This window comes from Mixophyes fleayi, chromosome 1 (genome assembly GCF_038048845.1).
Source record: "Mixophyes fleayi isolate aMixFle1 chromosome 1, aMixFle1.hap1, whole genome shotgun sequence".
Classification (NCBI taxonomy): Eukaryota; Metazoa; Chordata; class Amphibia; order Anura; family Limnodynastidae; genus Mixophyes; species Mixophyes fleayi.
In genome coordinates this window covers 187,554,220-187,569,542 of record NC_134402.1, presented here as the reverse complement: position 1 = coordinate 187,569,542, position 15,323 = coordinate 187,554,220, and positions in this window count along the sequence as shown.

Genomic DNA, 15,323 nt, shown 5'->3' with positions numbered 1-15,323 from the left:
ATTTATTAAGCACTGAACATACAGACTGAACTGAGGTAAGGCAAATGAAAACAGCAGATAAACACAGGTACTGGATGTCAGATGGCAGTATTGCCCGACTGAGATCAGGACTATGGTATCCAGGCAGGTGAGATGATCAGCAGGTCGAGAAAGAGTTCCACCACCTTTTTTCAATGGATTTCCCAAGTTTTAAAAGTAACTTTTGAACATTTGATGTTTGGTCCACGTGGACTTAAATCGCCCTGTCGAGCGTAGCAGGTCAGCGGCAAAATCATTAAAACAGTGCATGCGGGCTGCTTGTGTGTCGAGTCCAATGCATGCGTACTTCGTTCCGCGCTGGTTGTGATGGCACTGCTTGGCTTGTGGCGCTTCTCAGCTTGTGATTGGTCGTGTGGTCGCATGCTGAGAGCTTACTGAGGGCGGTGACCATTATGTTTCGTTACACAACTGACGTGTGTGGGTGTGTGTACAGTGATTGACTACGTGATGAGTTCGGGCACCTTTTCTCTTTCAAAGAAAGCACCAATACGTGGAAAAAGGGGAGGGAATGGAAAAACATAGTGCTTTATCCTTTATTATAAAATGTATAGAAACAGCTAAAATTATAAAACAAAATTAAAATAACAGCATATATAGGAGTGGCAAGGCCACCTACCGTTGTCCCCGATAGAAAACAGCGTGTAACATGCAAATCCACGCCGACCTCCTCCTGCCAGGTTATGCCTTGTGCCCGAGACCATGGTAATCACCTTCTATCACTCACACCTTCTGACGTGTTTCGACCCCTATAATAGGTCTTTCTCAAGGCTTTACTGTACATACACTAATAACATCCTTATATATCATAAACGTTAACAGGCATCAGGGTACTTCCGCATTGGTTCTATTCCAAGCCTTGATTTCAAAACCTGGAATTCAAATATAATTTTATGAAACATATTCAACCCACGCTAGCACTCACTGTCCTCCTACAGCACTCACTGTCCTCCTACAGCACTCACTGTCCCACTTTAATCACACACTGTGCCCCTGCAGCACTCACTGTCCCCCTTTCATCACTCACTGTCCCCCTTTCATCACACACTTCTCCCCATTACACACTCCCCATTACACACACACACCCTCCTACATAAACATAAATCATTACTTTACCAATTGAAATCCCTGGGCGCTTGTGAGAAGGTGGGCTAATAAAACAAAGCATGGGTAATAAACATTTATTAAATACACATATAGATATTGAGTTGCAACTCAGGTAGAAATACAGTGAAAAATGTAGCAATGACATCAATACAAATCACAATGAAATTACCATAACAGTCAGTGCAAATAACATATATGGTGTGATGTCCACATTTGCAAAATCCTGTGGAACGGAAAACCACAATGTTAATGCTTGTATGGTATCAGTCCGGACCAAATATATCAATAAAGCTGTGATGCTTGAAGATATCAACAAGGCTTAAAAAAAAGTCCACAAATACAAAGTCCCGTGGACAATTATGACATACTGCCAATCTTGTATGGCTAAACAGTGTCAGTCCTGATACAAGCGCTGGGTGCAGAAATCAATCCTGATATAAATTTAGGCAGATGAATCCAACGGACAGAAGCCAGAGAAAGGGGCTGGTAAACGGACTTACCCTTAGTTCTTACAGGGCTACAGCCTCGCTGCGGTTTATCTTCCGTATACCTGGTCCCCTTCTGCACGTGTCTGGCTGGTTGCCGTGGGAACGCTTAGCGTCCTGCTGCCGAATGGATGTCCTGACTCTTCCGGGGTGTAGTGCGCATGCGCATGCGGCGACTTGGGTAAAATGATGAAGCGATGTTGTAGCAAATCCACAGGGGTGGTGTGCTGTTCAGGAAGCGTAGAGTAGGTGTTTAGAAGTGCCACCAACGCGTTTCGCCCTGTTGGCTTCCTCAGGGATTGTAGTTAGAGTGAAAGAAGTTCTGGCAATTTAAATAGGCGCCACTTCCGGTGGGTTGCCGCTGATTGGCTGTTAATCCTCGTCCTGCCATAGGTTGTTCATTATGATGGACGGGTGTAACGCCCAATGGGCAGACACTGATTAAACAGTTGTTCTATTTGACTGCATGACAGCTTATGCTGCTTGACGAATGTATATGACGTCTTGCTATTAATGAAATTGTTTTTTTACATATAATGTAATAAAGGTTATTTCAGCCCAATACATGGTGTACGTCCAGCAAGCATATTCTAAAGACATGGAGCTATAAGTAAATGTCAATGGGTCAGACATAATGGTACAGTATTACTGACTAGTGGTTACGCTGAGAGTTTGGTGGAATAAACAATATAACAACATTTCTATGTATAATGAAAGATAAACAGTCTATTATGTGGTTAAATGAAACAACTGGAGAATTAGATCCCGACCCCTTGTTCTACAGATAAAAATATATAAATTTATATCAGGATTGATTTCTACACCCAGCGCTTGTATCAGGACTGACACTATTTAGCCATACAAGATTGGCAGTAAGTCATAATTGTCAACAGGACTTTGTATTTGTGGACATTTCTTTAAGCCTTTTTGATATCTTCAAGCATCACAGCTTTATTGATATATTTGGTCCGGACTGATACCATACAAGCATTAACATTGTGGTTTTCCGTTCCACAGGATTTTGCAAATGTGGACATCACACCATATATGTTATTTGCACTGACTGTTATGGTAACTTCATTGTGATTTGTATTGATGTCATTGCTACATTTTTCACTGTATTTCTACCTGAGTTGCAACTCAATATCTATATGTGTATTTAATAAATGTTTAGTACCCATGTTTTGTTCTATTAGCCAACCTTCTCACAAGCGCCCAGGGATTTCAATTGGTATTGTTTAACAGGGTTGAGCTACCCTTTACCCGCTATTTCATCCCTGCCCCCCGCCCCCCATTCTGTCCCCATTTCCCCATCCCTAGTGGCTGCTACATCAACATCGTGTATAGGGAGCGCTGATCTAACCCCATTATCAACATAAATCATTACTTACCTGGACAGTTAGTTCCTCTCATTGCAGCTTCAGTCCTCACTTGCACTGTCAGGACTTGATGATGACATCATTCCCGACAGTCAGTAAGGTGGGGGAAGAACAGAGGGGAGGAGAGGGGAAGGAAGGAGGGGGGAGGGATCTGCAGTCTGGAGGAGGGGGGAGGGGTGGCTTCGGGCGCACAGGATCAACAAAAATAAATAAATAAAACATTGTAAAAAAATTCCTAATTGCTGCCTTTGCTGCGTCACCCCAGGTCCCAGCGCCCCAGGCTGCAGCCTGATTAGCCTATTGGTTAGCTCTGGCTGGGATATTTAGAGGTTTCTTTCTTCTTCAGTGCTTTCTTTTCAAGAATTCTCTCTTTTCTCCTTCTTCTCTGGAGGAATTGGTATAGAAACCTCCAGTTCCCGAGTAATAGATGATTTAGAAAAGCAGTGAATGTTTGGAACTTTGGGGGTCTATTTAATATTGACGGGCAGTGGGCAGCACCTAGATTCATTTTGTATCACAGCAGTGCAAAAATGTCCTGCTGCTTGAATTTACCATTCCATGGCTCCCCCCATCTAAACTACCTAAAACCTGCTCCACTGGCAGCCTAACGCTGCCGGCGAATGGAGGATCTGATGCCAGTGCCTACTGTGCATACACGGCTAAGGTCGCTCATTGCACTTTGTGATGGGATCTTGTGCTGGACAAGGAGAGACTTAAAAATGTAAGCTAACGCTTTCTGAAGATGTCTTTTGTTTTCTAAGGCTGGCAATGAAGAACAAAGCTTAAAAAGATAAGCTAACAATTTCTCAAGATTGCTTTTGTTTTTACAGCCTGCAGTGAAAAGCAAATCTTTATTCAGATGTTTGGTTCATCATAGCTTCGTCAATAGACCCTTTTGTGTTTTTCAGCCATGCTTGGAAAGATGTTCTGGACAGTTGCTGGATGAAATGGTCTGAAATCAAGTTGTCTTTTTTTTTTCACATTCTATGTCTTTTTGGGAAGATTTTGGCTGGTTTTGAATTTGTTTACTCACAGAAGTTTTTTTTACCAAGTTCATGGAAAACATGAACAGACTCCAGTAGCTGAAGACATAAGCTACTGCTGTGGATTTCTGGAATTGTTATATCAGTGATCTTAATATCTGAAATATTCATTAAAGAGTCTGCAAAGAAAAATAGTAACTTAATAGTATAATTTTATAATACATAATATTGTGTTTATTACGGCGCCGCGGAAACCTTGTGGCGCCTAACAAATAAAGGATAATAATAATAATATTATTGTTTAGCAATACTTGAACTGTATTTAATAGTAGTATTCCCTTGAAATATTTCTGAATCCCAGAGAGTATAGATCAAAATTAAATTAGACCAAATAATCAGCATGAGGATTGAGGAGTGACATTTTCCACAGTTTTACATTGGGGCCTAGGGAACTGATGGGTGGTTTGGAGTTGTATGCATATTTTTTTGCATTTAATTTGATTAGTATTTAAAAAAATAAAAATGTTTACTTTATCTTCTCCCTCGTCCCACCTGCCAAAGTGAATTCCAGCATTAGTACTGGTTTGGATCACTTCTGAGCACCTACAACATTTAACTTGATATTACTACTTATGGACATCATGATGGACATTATTACCACAGTGCATTTTATTGGAAATTACTACTTATGTCATCCCACTGGGCATTGCCATCAGTGTACAATTTTTCTGAACATTACAACTATTGGACATCTTACTGAGCATTACTAGTCATTGCCCTTACTGGGCAGGACTGCTTCTAATGAGCATCATACAGAGATCAGCACTATTCATGGGCATTTTAGTAAACATTTCTGCTACTGATAGGTAAATTACTGCAATGTATTAATATTGGACATCTCACTGGATATTACTGCTACTGATAGGTAAATTACTGCAATGTATTAATATTGGGCATCTCACTGGATATTACTGCTACTAGTGAGCATCGTACTGGACATTACTAGTTATGGGCATTTTATAAGCATTACTGCTACTGATGAACAGATTAATGACTGTTATCACTGACATAGTAAGAGCTTGCTGGACATTATCACTGGCATACAAGATCTTAGAGTACTATCATAGGGCACATGTTGGTGGGCATCACTGCTGGCATTTCAGATCTTGTGGTGTATAATGAATGGTATATAACCTCTTGCTGACATTACTGGTAAATTTGATTTGTTGGGCATTATCGCTGGCATACATATTATTAGCACATTATTAGCATATTTTCACTGGAATATGAGATAAAAAAAGATGTCAAAATAAAAACTCACCATATTCATTAAAATTTCTACTTTTCAACCACTCAGAGTGCAGAGAACAGTCTATATACTATGATACTGAAATCTGAGAATTTCTTACTGTATTCCAGGCCATTGCCTGGGAAGAAATTTATTTTTCAATTAATTTTTGAGACCTGGATCACATTTGTATTGGCAAAAAAACACATTAGATACTGACTATAGTTCAATAGAAACCTGATAGGGGCAGAAGCCGCTGTATTGCTATGACCTTTAAAGGTGACCCCACCCCTTAATAAAGTCAGTCCAGGGCCATTTTAACAAAATTTTGGGCCTCCGGGCAAAGCAGTGCACCGGGGCCCATATATAAATATATATATATATATATATATATTTATATATATACAAAAAAAGGAAAGCCTCATGGTGTAGTATTGTAAAGATGCAGAAATATATCTTAGAGAAGTGGTATGTGTACCAGATAGAAGCTTTTCAGCACTCATAACATGTTGTCAGTCTATCTGGTTCTCAGAATGTATCTCTGGATCTCACCACATAAATGAAAAGCAATGGAAACCAGTAATAGTATAATATTTTTGTTAGACTCACTTGTACACCCAGTAATGTATAGGAATATATCAACCGACCAAAAATAAGGTCTACTGGCCACCTTATTATAGAACACCACACCAGTGGAATATTTCACACAAGGAACCGTGTTTGTGAAACACTTATTTGTATTCCGTGTACCAGCATAAAATACAAGTATGGCTTATCTGTCACTGGTCATCTGAATCATCCTCTTGTATATAAAGGTATTTTTCTCATTATCAGCACACAGCTTTTAAAGGCAAGTCTTTCCCAAGCACTAGCAGCCTTGAGAGACCTGGGTCTCCCATGGCTGACATGCAGCACGGAAGAGGGGACCAGTGAGGGAGCCGGATCGCCAGCTGACCTAAACGATCAGGTGACCACAAATGATAAAGTGTTTTTTTTCTTTTACAGGAGTCCTGCCTCAGGTCCCCTTATCTGCTGGGCCCGAGGCAGGACTTGCACTATTTGTGGGGCCAAGTGTCCTTTTTGCATTTTTCTCTACCTTCAAATATATATTCTCATTGTGAAGCTGGGTTTGAACATTATAATCCAATTTACCATGAATTACAACTATAATGTCATACTCCTCTTTGCATAGTTATGCCTTAAAATTTTAATAGTAATCTTTTTTATTTTTAAACAATAATTAAGTAGTACGACTGTTGATTACACCCATCCCAATGCATCATGGCGGGTGTCTAGGTGTAATCCTGAGATCTAACTGCACGATAGAGACCTGAGGTGAGAGCTTGAGTTTAGAAATGGAGAGTGGTAAGTCTGCAATAAAGTGCAATGTTAGTTTTTATCAGGCTAACCTCACGTTTTAGTAAAGGGGACATTTTTATTTTCATTAGCGATTCATTATATCACATCTTAGTAAGAGGATTCTTAAATTGACTCATTTTGTTTTATACCTAATTCACATCTACATGTGTAGAAGTTTTATATTTATTAATATTTTTACCTGCTTTTATTGTGCTTTTCCTTAAAAAAAAGTGTACCTGTATGTCATCTCTTTTGAGGCCATTCTCTTAAAATGCATATAGCTGAAGTTCCTACAACTACCCCTTTACACACTTGGCTTATACCTTAATAATAAACCAATAACCACACGACAACTGATTAAGGTTAGAAAAAAGAGGAGTTTATTGAAGAAGGACTAAATACGAAAAACTGAAGGTGGCGGCGAGAGCAGGGCAGTCAGCCACACTAGCAAAACCAATAAAGATGGAAAAAGGTTACCCGTCTAATCACCAACCCAGGTTATACCTTATCTATTGGCCAGTGCTAAGATGTACTAGGGGGTCTACTACCTTTCATGCCTCGACGATGGCCTGCGACCGCTCAGCAGGCCAATAGATCCTCCTCGCAGAGGTCCAAGAGTCTGGTGACTTGGAAAGGAGTATGGCTTAATAAACAGGTAACAAGCACCATATGCTCTCAGGTTGCTGACTGAGCTGCTCTCCTACCAAATAAACACGCCGCAAACCATAGGGGTTCACGGCCCGCCACCAAGCTTCCTAACTACCGACCTAAGGTTCCAGAATATCTGATCCAGGAATATCCAAACCCCATCGTTTGACAGGTGAACCCCGTCTACTCTGAAAAGGTGGGCTGCCTTAGCAGAAAGCAAAGTATGTTCTATAACAGATCCCCCTAAAACCCTTAAAATTCGTCCGATGCCTTTGTTACATTTCCTGACAATGTGGGCCATGACTAAAGAGGGGGTATCAGACCTCCAGCACGGACGCGGTATTATGTCTGACCAACATATATGAATTCCAGGCCATCGCGTGGTGATTTCTTCCAAACTTTCCCTTATTTGGATAATGAGGGCCAAAAATGTGCACAAACCCAAATCGTTGCACCCCAAATGGATGACTAAGATGTCAGGTATACCATGCCTAGCAATCTCCTGGCGTAATGATGGTATAAGTGCCTGCCATTTCAACCCCCTCTTACCAATTCATCTGATGTCTATGGGGGTATTAACAGATGACCTGTTGGAGGCCATAGAGTGCTTGGACACCCAAAACACATAGGAGTGCCCGATTACCCAAATTCAAATCTGTTTAGAGGACATGCCTAGGACAAAAACACATCAAATATAACTGGTTTACTAACCAAAATAGAACATTTGTAACAAATCGTAAGCAAAAGCAGACAGTAAGATAGAAAGAGCTTTGACCCAAACGAAGGTGAAAACCCATAAAACCTTGGGGCCCCTAAACAGGCCTTGGTCCAAGGAGAAAAATGGGAGAAAAGTCCTTCGTGCCTCCATTAAAAACGGCAGGCGGAGGAGCCTTGGGTCGCCGCAATAGAGGAGACAAACGGAAGAAGGATATTAATTATCTGGCCTTATATATTTTTTGTAAGAGTCTGATTCCACCGTCCTAGCGACTGAATTTCGGGGGTTGTAGCACCACCCATAGCGGCAGCAGTAACTGCCCCTATCCTAAATTAATGCGTTCCATAATCCGCAGGGTTTAAACCTAAATTAACTAAACCTCTCTTCAAAAGGCGTTAAACTGAAACTTGGTGAGTAGAGAACCTACATTATGCACTAACCAAACAGGGTTTTGGGGGCGGGATTGGGCAAATCTAAGACAGAGAGTGACTGGGCAAATACTCGTGTCCTGTTGGGCCGATAAAGTTACCCACTGACCTCTTCCCATTTGATCGGTCTTGGAACTTAATATCTTACATTGAATGGTAGTGGGTAAACACATAACCTGCTTTGATAGCAAAGCTGAGCCTAGGTGTCTGTTGGAATGCACCACTAGCTCACTAACCCTGAAGGCCCTGTGATATGCCATGGAAAATGCTGCGCTAAACAGTAACGCCTCATAAGTGTCGTTCGCAATCACAGACAAAGCCCCCACCAATCGTACTAACAAGGGGCCAAGAATTGGTCTACGACTATCTGCTAAAACTGGATGTAGTTTCGCCCACCCTTTTAACGCTTTACTTATGGGGAAAACCTTTGTGGGGTCAGGGACACCTTGCAATTTGGCCATGAAGGAGATTCCTGCTAAAGTAGAAACCATCGACGCTTTAGATGCGCCATCTCTATATCGATCCCACATGAATTTGAACATACAGTATGCTAAATTGGAAGGAGCTGGATGGCCCGTCGCTTGGAAACATACCCAATGATTCCACGCCGCAAGGTATGTTTTTTTGGTGAATGGGGCCAAGGATATCACTGCGAGGGCCCTTATGCCGGCTCTACCATCTGCTAAACATAATTAGGACAGGTTAAACTTACTCGCTGCGCATGGCGGGCGAGGGCTCTAAAGATCCGCCATTTACCTCATGAGAGGGCATCAGCTATTTTATTGTCCGCTCCGGGAACATGGCCGGCTCAAAATGTTATGTCGTGATCCAGGCAACGAAGAACCAGCATCCTAAGTAAGTTCACTGCTGGTCAGGATGAGGCACTCTGGCGATTGATTGTCTGTACCACGCCAAGATTATCGCACCAAAAAAACACGTTCCGGCCGCGGAGGCGGGGGCCCAAAGTACAACAGCTACCATGATGGGGAATAGTTCTAGAGCTAATAGGTTGCGCATTAAGCCATTTTGCTTCTATAGGAGGGGCCAAGGGGCAACGCACCATTCCCCCTGAAAAAAGGCACCAAAACCTATAGCCCCGGATGCGTCCGTGTGTAAATCCAAGGCTATTGTAGATATTTGCTCTGTGGGCCAGATTCTGGAGCCATTGAAATTAGCTAGGAACCGCAGCCACATTCTTAAATCTGCCACAATCTCTTCCCCTAAACGAATCCGAGCGTGGGAGTGGTTGTACCCGGCCGTTGCTAGTTCCAGTTTTCTACAAAAAATTCTGCCCATGGGTATTACCCTGCATGAGAAGCTCAGGGAGCCTAAAAGGGATTGGATTCGTCGAAGGGTGGGGGAGAGTGATGAAAGTACCTCTAAGATTAGGGTTTCTAGCTTCTTAATTTTATCTAACGGAAGCCTACAGCAACCTTGAACAGTGTCAATCTCAATTCCGAGAAATGATAGTGTGGTAACAGACCCTTCTGCCTTTTTTCGTGGGACACTGGAACCCCCATTATGCGAAAAAGAGCTTTGAAAGCGAAAAGGGTCTCAGCTCAGATATAGGAAGAAGGGGGACCTAATATAAGAAAGTCATCTAGGCAGTGTGCTATCCCAAGGTTGCCCGTTCCTGCTTGTATGCACCAATGCAGGAAGGAGCTGAATGCCTCAAAGAAGGCACACAAGACCAAACAACCCATGGGAAGGCACCTATCTATGTAGAACCCATCTGGCCTATGTATTTAAAAGATGACGGATGAAGCGGGAGCAATCTAAAAAGCGGATTCAATATCTAATTTGGCCATTAATGCGCCTAGCCCTAGACCTCTGATGAGTCACAGTGCTTCGTCAAAAGATTGATATGTTACCGTGCTAATAGAGGGATCAATGGCATCGTTTGCGGAGCTACCTGGGGGGTGGGATAGATGTTGAATTAGCCTAAACTTCCCAACGCTTTTCTTTGACACTATTCCAACAAGGGAAATAATAATAATAAAAATAATAATGCCAGCTATGGGAGGGTCAGTGAAAGGGCCTAGCATGCGCTAACCTCCTGACGGACTTTGTCAGCTAAAATATGTTTGTAGGGTAGAGCTGATTTCAGGTTATTAACTAAACTGGTGGATATCTTCCCCTTAATAGGCAGTTTGAAACCGTCTCTGAAGCCATGTAACAGAAACGAAGCCTCCTCAGTTTTAGGGTAAAGACGAAGCCACGTGCTATGAACTTGGAGGTTTATAGGGGAGTGGGCTTTACATGTCACCTCCTGTATTCCCGCGACCTCGGCCGGCTCCTTTACTATTTTTTGGCCAATTCTCGGCGGGGTGGTTGCCACGACAGTAAGAACAGATGTGCCTGTATCTACAAGCTTCGCCTCTCCCGCAAGCAGCATTATTGAATGCGAAACACCTGTTCTTATATAGCGCTACGTCTCCCCGCTGACGGAAACGGAGTGGCTTTGCCCCCCTTGCTCAGGATGCATATTTGCTCGATTAAGTTTCATCCATTAAGTGACCACCCACTGACTTTTTCCCGGAATTGTTCGTCGTACGCCCGCCATGTTCCTGGCCGCTCGTTTACAAAAGTTATGAGATGCAAGTATTTGCACACCTCCACGTAAGCCGATGGTCTAGTCTCTAAATAGCATGCTGCAAACGCGCAATAACCGCTTAGCCAATTTGGAAAAGATTTATATGCGTCCGTACCCATGCCTCCCTTCGCCCCCGCTGCTGCTAGATCCTTTTGCGCTGAATTGGTTTGCTCAAATAAGTCAACATAGAAACCCTTCTTAATTTTATCCCTAATCCTGGGACGAATCCCTGCTAACAACGCTGTGTTTTCACATTTAACCATAAGGGCACCTGTTGCGGGTTTAACTGCTTGCTGGCCTGGAACCCCTTTCCTATAGTTGCCCCCTTTAAAATGCGTTTGGTGATGATGAGGAGTCATCGCTAGTTGTAGACATGGGTGGGCTATGAGTGTAAGCTGCCATGTTCTCATTCTCACCGGCGGTATCAGTTGTAGTCCCCGTCTCTGCAAGAGGAACTTCCTCAGCAGTTGAAGGGTGAGAAATGCCGGGTTGACCTTGAGTTGCCGTCTGCAATTCCTCCGGAACGAGAGCCTATGTCTCCTTGGCCTGAAGCTCCTCCTGTACAACTGGATGACAGTTATTGTTATTATTCGTAGAGAGTGCTGTAGTTTCACTAGGTGCGGAGTGGGTTGGTTGATTAGGTGAAACCATGAACTGCAAAAACCCGGGAGGGGGTAGCTGTGTAGCCCATGGCTGCGCATTCTGGCCCTGTGCATCCGGGATGGTGTAGAAACCCTGAGGGGGAAATGATGGGCAAGGATAGTACTGGGCATAATGCCCCGAGGGTGATGGGTACGGAGCTGTCCAGATATTATTGATGATGGCAGGGATGGGAGATACTGGTGAGGGGTAGGGTAGGGACCAACTAGCGTTGGAGGACCCACCCGCTTGCCTTAATGCCGCGGGGGGAAAAGGCCATAGATCTCCTTGGTCTTTGCACGGAGATGTGGTTGACAGGGGGAGGGCTGGACCGACATTTGCCCCTACGGGCTGCCTGCACCCCAATCTGTCTGTAACATGGCGGGGACCGGAGATGGAGGAATTACATTGTAAATTACAGGCCCTAATCCCCTGTCTTGTGGATGGAAGGGCATACCTGTCACCCTGTCCACTGCTACCCCCCATATTAGCTTGTGTGCCGACTTGCCTATCCCTGTCATTGCCTAACAACAAGAGTCGCTCGCGCTGGGGGCGGGGAAGGAGATCCCCTATCCCGCGCAGACCTGTTGACTCTCCCTGCCAGGACTGCTTCTGAGTGGGGCGGCCTGGCCGCCCGCTCCGGAGCATGGGCTCTCTGCGTCTGTCCGGGTGCAGGCACTGCATCCAGCGCTCCTGCGCCTGGGGCACGTGATCCCCGACTGCGGCGCGATGCGCACTTAAGCGATCCACCGGAAGAGACGGCAGCCATTCCAGAGGTGGATGCGGCCGCTCTCCGGCTGGAGCCCCCGGACGGCTTGGCGCCCTCCAGTGCCAAGGGAGTGCAGCCGAATGGCGGGGGGTTCAGCTGTGAGTGTCTTGCGGGGGGAGACCTGGTCCTTTTAGGTCGGGCATGGTTGTGGGTAGGAAAGACAAAGGGGGAAGGTTTTGGGTAATAAAAAAGAAATGGGGGGTCATATGTGTGTGTGTGAAAGGTGTGTGAGCTACGATGTATGACTGTTAACCGGGACAAGGATGCTAGGGACCCTTGACAGGCGAATTTGGGGATTGAAATAACGGGAAAGGCGGTGCTAATCAGATGGGGCAAGGTGGGGATTCTAGATTTTGGAGAGGATGATAGCTGTGGAAAAAAGGGGGGTTTTAAAGTGTGAAAGTTCTACAGTATACTAAGCCTTCGTTTGGATGCAAGTCCTCTCGTCAGCAGCACAATTGGAACACAAAAGCCACTCTTATTGTTAGGAGCTATAGCAGGGAAGTGGCCCCTCCCCTGTGCTGCTATTGGCTGCAACACTTTGAGCAATGTTAACTCCATGAGGGAAAGCTGCAGAAACCCAAACTAGTCATTTTAATTGCGTTCAGCTGAGAGATTTCTCTTGTACTTAAATGACAGGCACAGTTGGAAATGAACACATGTCTCCAGAGAATATTGCAGCAGCAAGGGAAAGAGTAGAAATATATAAGTACCCGACAACAGAAGCCAGAAGAAGTGCAGTGTTGGAAGTGTTCAGCTAGCACACTTACATGCAACTGTCCGATGGAAGACGTCCTTGAAGAGTGCTCTCCCACTGCTCTGGATGTTGGAGGAAATGCTTTGCAGAGGTTGCTGGACAGTGGATCACAGGTAATTAACCTATCTGGACAAGATTCCCGGGAAGGAAAGCAGAGTGGGGGATGAAGATGTTGGATACAGCGGAAGTCTTGTCTATGTCCGTGGAGAAGGTGGTCCCTAAGGAGGAGGGAAGACCTGTGAATACTCTCCTCTGGGATATGCTGGATGGATGGACGCATTAGGTACCATAGAGGTAAATTCTGGAGATGAGGTACCTGAGAGAGAAGAAGGTACTATGGATATTGCAGCTGGCAAGTGGTGGATGTCACCTCTGTTTAGGAGCCAAGAGCCACAGCAGAGGTGCCAATTGATTGGGAGGCTCCAGCAGCTGTGTAGGAAAACCCTTGGTAACTGCTGTTGGTGAGAAAGCTGACCAGCTCGATTGGATCCTGTATAAGAGTGCACTATCTAATAGCTTGCAGCAGATGCAGTACTGACGTGCCAGTAATCAAACATTAGACTCTGCCATTGAAAAGAAAAAGTTAATTGTGAGGACCAAAAAAGAAAAAAGAAAGAAATGTGGAAGAGTGTCCCCAGTGTGACCCTGAAGCTGTGCCCTAGAGGACAGCACTAGAGCCAACCAGCAGTCGAAGAAAAAAGTGGATTTTAGTTACCAAATGACCAATCCAACACAAGTAAGTCTGGACTCTCTGAACTTCTAACTTTAGTGACAGAGAATTTGAACAGATTCACTGTTAGCCAATCAATGGCCAGGACTGCCAGTCAATTGAGGTTCACGGTTGGCCATTTAAATTTTCTGACAAATGAAGAAGCAGAAAAATGCCAAAAATGAAGAAGGACCCTCTTCAAACAAGCGGAAGAGTCTGGCGCACACCGAAGAAGGACCCTCTTCAATCAAGTAAAGTATCGAACATGAGTAGAAGTGCCGACAGCTGGAAGAAGTGGAAGCGGTGGGGAGAAGATCCAGTTCCTGCATGGAGCAGTTAAGTATGGTTTACATACTGTTTACTTTGCCCACTAACAGAACTGTTGGACACAAGGCCAGTTGGCACATTTTCGGTCTCTAGGCCAATAGAGAAGTTAATTGAGCACAAGGTGGACCTGGATATGGTAAGACAATGAGGAATCCTTACAAGGACAATTGGAGAAGATTGCAAGGATAATTGCTAAACCCCCATGTGAAGCGCTTCTCTGGATTCCTCAGTGTCTGCATGGTGAATAGGTAAAACCTTTGCCTGTTTTCTTCCAGGACCTTTTACATTTAGCATAGTCGGTAGAGTCACATTCATCAACCTGGAGATCAGCTTGGAGTACAAGGGACCCAACCTCGTGATAACGATGAAGGAGGTGTACACATGCCTGCAGAGAACATTACAGTGGCAAGAAAAGGAGAAGGAGGACAGATGTGCCGAGCAGTGAGAGCTGAAACAAGTGTGTTGTTGGAAGTGTCAGCTGCCAGGACACTTCACACATGACGGTCTGAAGGTGAAAGGAGTCTTAGAAGTGTGGTCTCCCGATGCCCTGGAATGTGGAGAGAATGATTGACAGAGCCTGCTAGACTGGATCATAGGTGATCGTCCCATCTGAACAAGATATTCGGCAAGGATACCTGCATGTGCAGGAAGCAGAGATATGGGGATGGAAGATGTCGGATACAGTTGACAATTGGTTGAAGTCAGAGGATGATGTGGTCTCTGAAGAAGTAGGTAGACCTGTGAAAACCTGCCACTGTGACTCACTGTATGTGTGGACATGTAAAGATGCCAACCCGGTGGTGCCTAAGAAGATAGACAGAATAGATACACCGGAGGAGGTAACTGCTGAAGAATTATCTGAGAGAGAAAAAGGTACTCTGGAGAGTGCAGCTGATGAGTGGTGGATGTTGCCAGCCTCTGAAGAGGAGTCAAGAGCAACAGCAGAGGTACTCAATGATTGGGAGGTTCCGGCAGCTGAGGAGGAAGAAACCTCCTGGGTACCTGCTCTAGCCTAAAAAGATGACGGCCTGGATGGGTTCCTGTGCGACATCGCCTTACAGAAGAAGTTTAGACGAATGCAGTACGAATGAGCCTGTAAGT